The 13,297-nt window shown below is 28.3% G+C and overlaps 1 pseudogene; it reads right to left on the bottom strand.

Moving 5' to 3' along the window:
- LOC139840818 (receptor-like protein EIX2) overlaps window positions 1-13,297 on the bottom strand; it is an 83,984-nt pseudogene that overhangs the window by 17,631 nt on the left and 53,056 nt on the right.

Below are 13,297 nucleotides of genomic sequence, written 5' to 3'. Positions count from 1 at the left end.
AACTTCATTTAACTTCAAACAAATTCCGACGATTCCCGAACAAATAATTTTAAATATATATATATATATATATATATATATATATATATATATATATATATAAACATGACTTAATTGTTATAACTAGAAATGTAAAATTTTATACAAGGTAATATTGTTGATATTACTTTTATTATTATTATTAATATTAAATATTAATATCAATATCAATATTAGTTATATTATTACTTGCAATATATAACGTAATGTGATACATTTAAATTGTAATATTATTATTATTACTAGTGTTATTGTTATCATTATTAATATCAATATTATAATTTATAATAAAATTATAATTTCTATTATTTATTCATTATCATTATTAAAATAAGTATTATTATAAAAATATCATTTATTATTAATGATATTATTATTATTAACATAATTATCAACAAATATCACTATTCTTGTTATTTAAATTATTGTTGTATTAAAAGTATTATTATTATTATACTTATTATTATTATTAATACAATTATTATTATTATTATAATTATTATTATAATTATTGTTAATTTGTATATTAATTAAATGAAAAAGGTATATACCTAAATTAGGTCAAGATCTCTAATGCATTTGATATTTTTTTTTTAAATCGTCACTCTGCTTTTTATCCATCGTGAAATTACTTTTTATTTTTTTATTTTATTTTTTGTTCTTGATTTAAATCCAGTCGACCATTAACATTAAACAAAGTATTTAGGACTACTGCATTACACGTTCGATTAGCATTATCATTATCATTTATATACCATGGAAGATTACTACAATTCAGGAAATCAAAACATAAATATATATTTTTTTTTAAAAACCGTCGACTCTGTTCTTCATCTTAATGGTCATATTTCGAATTCAAATTCAATTTAAAAATCTAAAATTGCAGTCATGTTAGGAATCTTATATTCAATCTATCTGGAAAGTTTCAAAACCCAATTCAATCTATCGAGTTCAAATTTTGAGGTCAAAGTTCGTATATAAAAAGTCAACTAATTTTTTCATCACAAAATTCGTAATTATTTTGAAGTTTCAGAATAAATTAAGGATTCTTATAGTTTCTAATAATGATTTAGCACCTTTTTCATGAAGGAATCAAAGTCTAAAACTTCCTTAAAATCCCAATCAATGTTTGAGTTCATACGCGTATATTTTTTTTTTATTTTTCTGCTGTTGCTGTTTAATTTTTTTGTTAATCCAATTCACCCACATTCAATTATTATATGTTCCATTTTAAGACCTAAATCAAATCCCAAATACTCTCTATTATGAAGTTTATTGTTCTGGCCGAATTGTGTTTGAAGAAGATGAAGTGAAACAGAAAACAGATTAAGTATAATTAGTTTAGAAATTTAATCAGAAAGAAAGTAATGGAGGAACGGTTTGGGGTGTTTGTTTGGTGAACGGGAGGTAGCGGGTTCGAGCCCGGTTCGAAGCAAATCTTTTTATAAAAGCTTAATTGAGGTAGTTTTCTTTAAAAAATTATTATTATTATTATTATTATTATTATTATTATTATTATTATTATTATTATTATTATTATTATTATTATTATTATTATTATTATTATTATTATTATTATTATTATTGTTGTTATTATCACAATTATTATTATTATTACTACTAACAACATTAAAAGTATTATTATTAATATCATTAAGATTATTAGTATTATTATTAACTATCATTATTATTATCATTTTAAATATTATTACCATTATTATGATTAGAATTATTATTATTATTTTGAAAACAATACAAATTATTATTATTATCATTGTTATTAGTATTAGTATCATTTTATATTTATAAGTATTGTTATTAATGTTATCATTATTATTATTATTAATATGATTATCATTATTAAGTATTTTTACCAAAAATTATAATTTTGATTATTATTATTAAACTTTTCATTTTTATTAAAACTGTTATCATTATTATTATAACTACTAATATTAGTATTATTATTACAAAGATAATACAACTTATCATTTATCAGTATTATTTTACCAAGTTATATAAAAATATATTTAACATATATAACAAAACTATATTAATATTTTAAACATTGATTATTTATACAAGGTATATAAAATAAATATATTAAGTTGTTAATGAAATCTATAAATTATTAAATATAACAACTATATCATTAATAATATAAACTTATTCGATTACGAGTATATGTGTTAATATATATACAAATGATATAGGTTCGTGAATCCGAGGACAACTCTGTACTTATTCAGTGCTATCATACGCATATCATACAAACTATCGTATCGTGAGTTTTCATAGCTCCCTTTTTATCTATATTTTTAGGCTGAGAATACATGCGCAACTTTTATAACTGTTTTACGTTAGACACAAGTACTCAAACTTTTATGCTGAATACGTGCTTTGTCATGCTAAATCCCTGCCGTAATATCGTTAATTGCTTGGTGAACGCAAACTTAGTTATTATGAATAGCGCTATTGAGAGTAACGTCTCTAATCATTTGACCTCTGGTCTTTGGTTACATAATAATGATTCAAACTGACACTGACTGTTCAAGGTGTCTCGGGGTAAAATTCTGTTTAGTCGCGATATTACAAACTACAGCAACTCTTTAGATTGATATGATGGGTATCAATCAACTTTAAACTTAAATCTTGTGGTCTAATACTATACTGAACTATTGATTTATAATAAATCTATGAACTCACTCAACCTCGTGCTGACTTTTTAAGCATGTTTATTCTCAGGTACTTAAATATTGCTTCCGCTGTATATCTGCTGCTTTGATGATGATTTCTTGCCATGCTTGGAGTCTTTATGCATTACTTACCAATTCATCTAAAAACATTCAATGCTTTAAATACAAAGTAATCTATTTATCTTCCGCTGCAAAACTCAATAAAACATCTCATATAGAGTCATTCTCGTTTATACAACTGTGATTTGATATAATTAGTCACAAATACCCCAGGCCCTATTTTTGGGTGTGACAGATTGGTATCAGAGCAGGTTGTTGTAGAGAACCAGGATTGCATTTTAAGTGTGCCTTATACTATTAGGTACCTTAGCAATGTAGGACTACAACTTTCCTTGACCATAGTGCCTTTAATTGTTGCCTTTAACTGTTAAATGCTACACTATACTTTAGAAACGTTACTTATCTTAGAATGTCGAGCCAATCTAAGAACTCTGCTCACTTTCCTAAGTACTATCCAATTCCACCACCACATTTAAATGCGACACCATGATTTCTGAAATTCTCGACATTCCTTTGTCATCTATCATGGTTTTGTGTATTACATATGTATTACATGAAATGTTATCCATGATTCTTGAAATCTCTACTATTCATATTCATAACTTTCAAAATCTTTGCTTTCTCGTTATTTTTGATCATTGAATTTTCTTGATGGATGGCGTCTACGAAACTCTAGAATGGAAGGGTTTGGATTACCGATTTAAAGGATCCTATAGCTCAAGCCCCTAAACCTGAATAGGCCATTGTGAATTGAAAGTCTTTAATCGAAAGTTTATCGGATTACATACTTATCATTTTTAAATCTCGACACTTCATACTGCCATTATTGCATAAATGGAGTATAGACACATCATATCTTATCATATCTATTCCAATAGACTTTGTCTAAACACTATTCCTAAATTTCCTCCGTAAATTACGGAAATCTTTTTGCTATATATACGTATTCAAGGAGACGAATATATCATTCAGCATCCAACACTCATTTCATATCAAACCCTACTCCAAACACATAATATGGATTCCTCGAACTCCTCAAGCTCCAATGGCAGCGTAACTGGAACAAACGAACTAATCAGCCATCATCAGTTCTGAATGAATTGGGGATGGGTTCGTAGCCGACTCAATCAATGGAGGCAAGAAGAAGGTGATCCCTTCCACCAACCAAATTCACCTCTTGGTGAAGAACCCGAAGCGCTTACCGGCGAACCAGTCCGAAACACCATTTTCTCTCTTCTTTCCAGGGTATCCCGTCACGATTATATAATATCGAAGATTTTAGATCTTATTCACCCCCTTGTTCTAACCGCCAATCATCCCAGAATAGTAGAAGAAGTCAACGAGCTTCGCACTCGAGTGGTGGCTCTGGAGAATATGGTGCGAATTCTACAAGCATCAGCAGCACCAGCAGCATAACCAACATCACCAACACCACAAGCAATACCAACAACAACCGCAACACCACCAGCAGTATCGTCAACATCACCAGCACTGACGACACTACCAGAATCAACAACAGCTTCAACAGTACTGCCAACATCATCAACACAGCAAGCATTATAAGCACCAGCAGTTGCATCAGTATCAGTAACAGCATCAGCACCATCAGCTTCATCAACAACAACATCCGCATCACAAGCCTCAACATCACAATCTATGCCATGAGCATCAACATCATACGCACCATAGATACCAAGGAATACCAGTAACAACAAACGAAGAAGTATTGATTCATAACTACATTGAAGAAATACTCTGCAGAGAATATGTAGTTTCTAAAAGTTTTTGGAGATTATTTATTCTTGTTCCAACCTCAAATCAAATGAGTTTAATCTTATATTAACTCATTAAATCCATGATTACATCTGAAGGAAAATATATATGTACGTATATTATCATAAAGATTGTAATTAAATATTCTGTTGTACAAACTGTTGATGGTGAAAATATTTTAACGGGTAGGTAATACCCGAAAAATGTTTATATCTCACATTAATATGTTACATTGTACATTCTTCAAAATTCTTGAAAACACCTTAGAACTATAACCAACAATTCAGATTCGTTAACCCTAAAGCTGATGAAGCAGCAAAGGCCGTAGATGGTCTTAATGACCAGAAGCTTGATAATAAAGAATAGTGCATTAGAAAAGCTCAAAAGAGAATCTGGTATTGAAAGACGGATTGAGTAAAACATGAAGGAAGCTGTGGACAAATTACAAGGACTAAAACCTATACCCAAAGAATCTAGATGATTCGATTTCTGAAGGAAATCACAGAAGATCTTTTTACGCATTCTAAATCTTTACAGAAGAATTTCCATCATTATCATTCGATCTTAGAAATTCTAAGATATCACCATATCTTTCTTTATAAATATCCTCTATATTTCTGAAGATATCTTCATAACGATTCTTGTTCGCAATTAATTATCTCTTTGCGATATCTTTATCACATCATAAAGTAAACTGTTTTAGTTTTTATATTCTGTAAAATTCAAGTTTAAATTATAAATGTTTTGAAGAAGTGTTGGGAATTGAAGCATGAGTTAGTATAATATAATGACGTCAGGCCAACGTGATTATATTATAGTAAATCATGCTAAATTTTTAATGGAAGATGATGATTCATAGACTTTATAATCATCATTTGCCATGTTACACGACTCTTACATTCTACTTAAATCTCTAAACATATCAAGAATATATTTTCTTGATAGTTCTATCTTTTCCGGATATTCTGGTAATTTGACAAATCAAATCGTGCTATTACCTTTCATTCTGCTTTGTATATTATGATCATTCGAAACTTCATACCTACAAATTCTGGACCATTACTCGTTTTACTTAGAGTCGAGAGGAGAATAAAAAAGCAAAGAGCTCCGACATATAACGGAAAATATAAAGTCCGATAACAACACCAAAATTACAAACCGTGTATATCAATGCGTATAGCAATATAAAGACACGGGAGAACTAAAAACACTATAAATCCAAGAGCATAGTAGAAGTAAACAGATTCCTCTGGTGGTAAATGAAAAAGAAGAATGACAGAAATGATAGTCAGAAAAATATCCAGAATTAGAACTGGATGAAGCATTTTCACAATCTTTGGAAGTATGAATTGAGGAAGAAAGTATAGAAGTAGTAAAGATAATGAAACGGAAGAAGCTAATTTATAGCAAAAATTCCAAACACAACAATCGAGGCAATTCACCGCATTTAATCAAAGAAAATCCTAATTTTCTTAATTACTGGAGAATCAAATCTTATAAAGATTATGAAGATTTCTTTAAAACCCTTGAATTCCGGAAATCAACTTTAGCTATGTCAAAAGTTAAGACGAACATTTAATTTTCTCATTTCAATCTTTTATGATAGCTTCGTTTATACTCTTCCTATAATCGAATCGTTTCATCCATATTACCCAATGTTGATAAAACTCTATTTTTCAACTCATATTCATCATTCTTGTTGTAAACAATGACGATCTCTATCAAATTTCATGACTATGATTTTCATGAACTCTTCTCTATTTTGTCTACTCTAATATTGTGGCATAAACACTCAAGGTTTAAATAAGCTCACTATTATTCATAACCCATTTCATGTGTATTGAAATGCTTGTATAGCGTCATCATCTCTTTCTGAGAAAACATAATCAATGACACTCTTGTTAAATCCTTTAGATAACCTCCGCATTAATAATAAAATGCACTTTGTAGAATTTATGAATCGTAAGATTTAAACTCTTAAAACAAAACAATATTCTATCCGTTGAAATTCACGCAAGGCCCCGAGTATGTGACAACCCGAAAATTTCCAACCAAATTTAAACTTTATCTTTATATTATTCCGACACGATAAGCAAAGTTTGTTAAGTTAAATCTCAAGAATTTTAAACTGTGTTCATACATTCATTATAACCTCGACCAAATTCCGACGATTCACGAACCGTTATATATAAATAGATATGTATATATGTATATATATATGTATATATATATATATATATATATATATATATGTATATATGTATTATAACTTGAGAATATTAATAAAGTATTAAACGTATAATACTTTACACGAACGTATTTGTTTCAATATGTTTATCGATGGAATTAGAAGATAATATCAAATGATTGATTTATCAGATACATTGTGATATGATTACGGGTCCATGTTATGAGGTCCACTGTGATTTAAGAAATCTATTCTTTTTAACAACATTCGAAAAATGGTAAAGTGATTTATAAGTAAGAACATGGAGTGTAAATAACTTAGATGTTGGATATCGACAAGTTAAGTAACTCGACATTTTTCATTAAGATGATTTCATACGTTTATTTAACCTTTGAACTTTATCTCATACTTCACCAACAGACTGTAATTTAAAAACTTGAAACCTATTATGAATATATATGATTATACTTTTCTAAAACGTTTTATGATATAACGATTTCTATTATTTTAACCTTTAAATAAAATGATTCTTAAATATATTTAGTTTTGGAAAACAAAATTATCATATTTATTTGATTTAATTTCAAACGTACAAAAACGTTTTCAGTTTAAAAAGAACTTTATTATTAAAATGTATATAACTTTTATAAATATCTAGAACCACTTTTGACAACTCATTACTTAACCAGTATGATAAAGATAACGATATTTATATTTTATTTTATTAAATATATATAATGATTTAAATTAATATTATATATATTTATATGCGTATTATACGTACATAGTTTTATACTTTTACTATACTTAAACTTTACCTTTACTTTATTTTTACTTTACTTTAACTTTAATAATTCACTTTAATAATTCATACTTTAATAATTCACTTTAATAATTCATACTTTAATAATTCACTTTAATAATTCATACTTTAATAATTCACTTTAATAATTCATACTTTAATAATTTACTTTAATAATTCATACTTTAATAATTCAAAAATCTATTATAAATAGAATTCAATAGGTTTCATTATTTCATAGAAACTTGAAAGTATTTTCTCTAAACTCTCTCAATCGATTTAAATATATATATTTACTCCGTATTATTTCAAGATATTATTAGTATACATAAAATATTACGACGGAGTGCTGTCCGAGTGATTTCGAAATTGTTTTTCGAGCGGGATAGAGCTAAGAAAATTATGGGTTATAACTATAGAGGTTATGGGTATGGTTTGGGAGTATTGCTCGTGAGTCAAACTAGTATTTATCATCCCCGTTGTGTCTACGTACTTTTCCTGCAATAATGAATCTCAATATTGATACGTGAGCCCTCATAACTTAACTTTTATATATTATTAGTGTATCCCTGACTAGTGCTCGAGTATATAGGATTATGCATGCTTATACATTCGTTATTGTCGTTAGATAGGTTATGTCGAATCTTGAATTAAATACATATGCTATTAAGATAAGGTATGTGATATGCATGTCGTTGGAAAGCTAGCGAAAAATTGAGAACTTTTCATTTAGATATCGAATGGTTTCGATGAACGGTTTAAAAGTTATAGTCAATTGAATTTTTGTAAAAATGATTATTATTATCGTCGTTATTATCATCGTTATAATCTAATTATTATTATTATTATTATTATTATTATTATTATTATTATTATTATTATTATTATTATTATTATTATTATTATTATTATCATTGTCGTTATTAATAAAAGATATTATTGTTATTTTTTGTTATTATTATTATCGTTATTGCCGTTAAGGTTATAATTAGTATTATTATTATTATTATTATTATTATTATTATTATTATTATTATTATTATTATTATTATTATTATTATTATTATCATTCAAATAGTTATTAGTATTATCATTAATATTATTATTAGTATTATTATAATTAAAACTGCCTTTCAAAAAAAAGTATTATTATAATTAAAAATAATATTAGTAACATCTCATTATTATGATTACTATTATTATTATTATTATTATTATTAATATGAACGCGATATAAAAGACGACTAAAAGCTATTAAACGAAACGATTAGGAAATAATGAGTATGAGTATCATGATGAAATTAAGATATTGTAAGATATTGATTTAAAGGAAAAATATCGTTTTCATTATTTTACTATTATTGTTATTAAAAGTATTATTAATATTAAAACTATCATTTTTACTAAAATTATTATTTTTAATAAAAATATCATTGTTAATATGAAACATCATTATTATTATTATCATTTTAGTACTATTATTAATAAAAATTATCATTTTATCATTTTTAGAAAATATAATTATTGTTATTTTTATTAGTAGAATAATAATAATTATTACAAAATAATGCAACTTTTACTTATTATTATTATTATTATTATCAATATTATTTTATCAAATAAATATGTGATACAAAGATATTTTACTACGTATAATATAATTACATTAATAATACCTATCATATTATTTTTATGATATTAAATGAACTTTATAAATTTTATTACTTAAGATATATAAAATTATATTTTTATTATATAAATTTTAATATAAAATTTTATTTATTAATAAAAGAACTATATTATTTACTTTAATAAAATCTGTTAAAAATATTTAAATATATAAAACGACTATATTTAAACTATATAATAATCATGTATAAATTTTGGAAGACATTTTGGTCAATATGACTTTTGTTGACTTTTGCGTATTTAGTCTCAAGCATTAGGATTGTGATACACTACGACTTGACCTAAATTGTTAGACAGATATTGATCAAACATATAAATATATATAATTAATATAGGTTCGTGAATCCAAGGCCAACCTTGCACTTGTTCAATGACGTCATATGTATTTTTACTACAAAATACAGTATTGTGAGTTTCATTTGCTCCCTTTTTAAATGTTTTTGCAATATATATTTTTGGGACTGAGAATACATGAGCTGCTTTTATAAATGTTTGACGAAATAGACACAAGTAATCGAAACTACATTCTATGGTTGGATTATCGAATCGAATATCACCCCTTTTAGGTTGGTAGCCTAAGAATTAGGGAACATACACCCTAATTGACGCGAATCCTAAAGGTAGATCTACGGGCCCTAACTCCCCCATACTGGAAAATGGTATGCTTTAGTACTTCGAGTTTATATTATACAGATGAATTTCTGTTTTGGGGATATTCTATATGCATGATGTTAATGTCGGTTACCGGGTGTTCAATCCATATGAATGATTTTTAAACACTTGCGAGTGTATGATTATTGAATAAAGGAAATCTTGTGGTCTATTAAAATTATGGAATTGATGGATTATGATAAACTAATGAACTCACCAACCTTTTGGTTGACACCTTAAAGCATGTTTATTTTCAGGTATTAAAGAAATCTTCCGCTGTGCATTAGCTCATTTTAAGGATATTACTTGGAGTCATTCATGGCATATTTCGAAAGACGTTGCATTTGAGTCATTGAGTTCATCAAGATTATTATTAAGTCAATTATAGTTGGATGTATTATGAAATGGTATGCATGCCATCAACTTTAGATGAAAAGAAAGTTTGTCTTCTAAAAACGAATGCAATGTTTGTAAAATGTATCATATAGAGGTCAAATACCTCGCGATGTAATCAACTATTGTGAATCGTTTATAATGTATATGAACGGGTCCTTTCAGTTGGTATCAGAGCGGTGGTCTTAGCGAACCAGGTCTACATTAGTGTGTCTAACTGATAGTCGTTAGGATGCATTAGTGAGTCTGGACTTTGACCGTGTCTGCATGTCAAAAGTTTTACTTATCATTTTTGTCAGAAATTGCCTGCTTATCATTCTTAGTCTAGACACATCTTACTGCATTAATTGTATGAGTAGTGTATAGATAAAATTCATATCTTAGCGTATCTGCTAAATCATATCTTATCATATCTGTTACTTTAAACTTTGCATGACATATCCCGCAAATTCTTCCGTAATCTACGAAATCTTTTGATCTATATATATATATATATATCCTATGTAAATAGAATATCACCCGATAGCTGGAAAATCATTTTATATCGAAAAATCCTTTATCCAATCGTACGAAATGGAATTTGTCATCAGTACAAGTCACTCGGATTCCGAAATGGAATCTCACTCAAGCTTCGAAAGCAGTGTGACCGGAATGGATCAACCAATCAGTCATCACCTATTCTGGATGAATTGGGGATGGGTTCGTAGCCTCCTCAATCATTGGAAACAAGAAGAAGGCGATCCTTTCCATCCACCACATTGCCCTCTTGGCGAAGAACCTGAAGCACTTACTGGCGAACCTGTCCAAAACACCATTTTCTCTCTCATTTCCAGAGTATCTCATCACGATTATATACTACATCAAATTCTAGATTTTATTTATCCGCTCGTCCGAACCGACAATAACCCCGGTGTAATAGAAGAAGTCAACGAGCTTTGCACTCGGGTAGTGGCTTTGGAGAATATGGTGCAAAGGTTACAAACACCAGCAGCAGCACCAGCAGTATAACCAGTACTACCATCATCAACGCCAACAGTACCATTACCACCCCCAACCACAACCGCGTCGTAAACCTCAATTTTACAATCTGGCCCACGAGCACCAATGTCATACGCCCTGTAGATACCAAGGAATACCAACAACAACAAACGATGAAGTGTTGATTCATAACTTCATTGGAGAAACACTCCGCGGCGATTATGTAATCTCCAAAGTCTTAAAGATTATCTATTCTAACCCTAACCATAAATCAGATGAGTGAATCGAAATGATAGAAGGAAGAGTAGAAACCCTGACAAGAATGATACGTGATTTATAAGCTAGACTTGTTTTACCAACAGCATCAACAGTACCGTAGCATCACCATCACAGTCAGTGCCGTTAGTGTCATCAGAATCAGCAGCACCTATAACATCACAAACTCTGTCAGTTCAAGAATCAATGTGGAGTCATTACGAATCAATAACGCTTATATTGTATCAACGAGTTATGAAGTATTAACTCACTCCCTCTGAAGAAATTATATGTATATTTTATATATATATATAAATTTTGAGATCAAAATAAATCTTTCCATACTAAGCTATTATGTGTAAATCTTAACTACTCGGTTAATCCATATTACTAATATGCAATGAGGTACGTCCTTCATCCGCAACTTAACTTTCGTTAGCTACAATTTCTGTCTCAATTCAATAAATTCCAACTCATAATAAACCAAGTGTATTATTTAAATATATGTTTGATTTTACACTTTCATCATCGATGTACTCGAAACTTTCCAAATAACATCATTCATACCTGGCGAAGTTCACAAGAATTTCACAAAAACCAGCATCATGTATCAACAAATAACGAAGTATTGATTCATAATATTATTGAAGAAATACTTATGTAATTTCTAAAGTTTTAGAGATTACTCAATTCTAGTTTCAACCATAAATCAGATGAGTTTAATTTAATATTAACTCATTAAATCTATGTTACATCTAAAGAAAATATACACATATATATTTTCGTAAAGACTGTAATAAAATTCTTTTGTACAAAATATTATTTGTGAAATTTTTTTTAACGGGTAGGTAATACCCGAGAGATATATAAATTCACAATTAATATGGTACATTCTTCGAATCTGATTCAGTAATCAACAACTATACACACTATTTTCTCAATAATACACATTCTTTTATAAAAATCAAAACAACCATACTCATTCAATTTCAATTACATATGCTGATCTTGAAATCGCAGAATTCAATTCGAAATATAACCAGTATCATCACTCTTAGATTCCTATATCTTTCCAAGTTATACTTTGACTCCAAAACTGTGCTAGAACATCATATGTATATTAACGATTACAATCTGTGTTCAAACCCTCCAAAATTCCTGAAGACACTTCAAATAATGAACAATCGAGATGATGATCCAACCACATGTTACCCACAGTTATGTACCTGAAAAACTTATAAAACCAAAGTCATAGTTTAACACGTATACGTGTCAGACCCTTTGGCATTTATTAGCTAAAATGACTTTTCAGTTCCTTTCCAAAGTAGTCAGTTTTGTTACAGCTCCAGCAAGTCAACTTCGACTTTTCAGTCGAAACAACCTTATTACAACCTTGATATATACGTTGCCCTTTCACCATCATTACCAGGGAACCATTTATGTTCCATCACATTAGCAATAAACTTACCAACAACTTCATTGATTTTTAATTTTTTGAAAAATCATTATAATTATCAAAACCCTATCATTTACCTATCTGCATCTTTTAACGAGAATTGTCATACGAATCATTGGGAATTAGCAATCAGTATTTTAAAATCTTGCAGCATGTCGACGCCAACAGTTATACATATAACGTTTATCTCCTGGACTTACATACTGCGAATGTGAAGTTTCTGAAAAACACCCTAAACAGCGAACTAGTTCTCAAAATTTTGAAAAATGTTGATGAAGCAGCAAGAACTGTAAATGACCTTAACAGTAAAAAGTTTG

The sequence above is a fragment of the Rutidosis leptorrhynchoides genome, chromosome 4 (assembly GCF_046630445.1).
Source record: "Rutidosis leptorrhynchoides isolate AG116_Rl617_1_P2 chromosome 4, CSIRO_AGI_Rlap_v1, whole genome shotgun sequence".
Classification (NCBI taxonomy): Eukaryota; Viridiplantae; Streptophyta; class Magnoliopsida; order Asterales; family Asteraceae; genus Rutidosis; species Rutidosis leptorrhynchoides.
The sequence above is the reverse complement of the archived record's forward strand: the minus strand, read 5'-3'. Positions and strand labels throughout refer to the sequence as shown.